General features: G+C 41.8%; 1 protein-coding gene across 1 annotated transcript in view; it reads right to left on the reverse strand.

Annotated features, from left to right (window-relative positions):
* LOC112493984 overlaps positions 1 to 396 on the reverse strand; it is a 3,381-nt gene extending 2,985 nt beyond the window's left edge. Inside the window, exon 1 of the mRNA XM_025082547.1 lies at positions 31 to 396. The gene's annotated coding sequence lies outside the window, so the exon portion shown is untranslated. The remainder of the gene's footprint in view (positions 1 to 30) is intronic.
* Between the last annotated feature and the right edge of the window lie 379 nt (positions 397 to 775).

Genomic DNA, 775 nt, shown 5'->3' on the forward strand with positions numbered 1-775 from the left:
TTTCTGCTCTTCAAGTTTTTCACGCTGCATGTTGCAATCACTGAATCCAAAATGCTACTGTATCCATTTTTTCGATAATCACTCTTTTATGCTCACGAAGCAATCGAATCCTTTTCTATATCGACCCTCGTTGAGTTCGCTATCCTTGTCTATTACGAGAAACCCACATTTACTCTCGTTCCAGCATGCCGAACATATGTCTCTGAACTGCACGTACGTCATATCAGTGTTTACATGATCATCGTAAACGTGCTTGAGATTCATTTCATCCTGCTTAAAGAGCACAAGCAAATTAGCATTGTCGCGTACGAGATGTTTGGGAATGCGAGCGTAGGTCTGACAAAGATAGAAACAGTCAACATCTCTGTGTCGCCCCATACTGAAGAAGGCCCTCATGTTATCTTGTTTTTCGCAAGCTATATCATCGTAAATAATTATTGAATTGCGGCGTGCCTTGTTTGGTGGCAGCACTTGTTCGTGTTCCGTAAATGGAAAATATTCAACACCATCGACGGAATCGAGTAAAAGTTTTAAAAACTGATACTTTGGTTGATCCAGTGATTTTGAGTATACGTAGACGTTTTCGAATCTCAATCCATTGGGGTGCATTATGAGAGCGAGTAATGCATTTGTTTTGCCGCAGTTTGACGGTCCGCAAAACACCGCGCGTATACTGTTCGGAAGCAATTCACCATGACGTTTCCCCCTCTTTCCTTTCTTAACTCATGTTAATTCGTCGAAGTTCGGTACAGGTAACTTGACAGACTGTGTCTCA

Source organism: Cephus cinctus, unplaced genomic scaffold (assembly GCF_000341935.2).
Source record: "Cephus cinctus unplaced genomic scaffold, Ccin1 Ccin1_scaffold0016, whole genome shotgun sequence".
In the NCBI taxonomy this organism is placed as follows: Eukaryota; Metazoa; Arthropoda; class Insecta; order Hymenoptera; family Cephidae; genus Cephus; species Cephus cinctus.